This window comes from Lupinus angustifolius, chromosome LG06 (assembly GCF_001865875.1).
Source record: "Lupinus angustifolius cultivar Tanjil chromosome LG06, LupAngTanjil_v1.0, whole genome shotgun sequence".
In the NCBI taxonomy this organism is placed as follows: domain Eukaryota; kingdom Viridiplantae; phylum Streptophyta; class Magnoliopsida; order Fabales; family Fabaceae; genus Lupinus; species Lupinus angustifolius.
The window spans coordinates 28137010-28137319 of NC_032014.1; positions in this window are offsets into that span (position 1 = coordinate 28137010).

Consider the following 310-nt stretch of genomic DNA (forward strand, 5'->3'; position numbering starts at 1 on the left):
ACCGCTTTTAAAGCCCCCACTGGACTATCTCCGTTTCAGCTGGTGTATGGGAAAGCTTGTCATTTTCCTGTTGAGCTTGAGCACAAGGCATTCTGGGCCTTAAAGTTCTTCAATCTGGATCCTAAGGCAGCGAGTGATCATAGGAAGTTGCAACTTCAACAATTGGATGAGATGAGACTCAATGCTTATGAGTCTTCCAAATTGTATAAGGAAAATGTCAAGTTGTATCATGACTGGAAGATCAGAAAACAAGATTTCCGGGTGGGTCAAACTGTTTTGCTATTCAACTCCCGGATGAAATTCTTTCCGG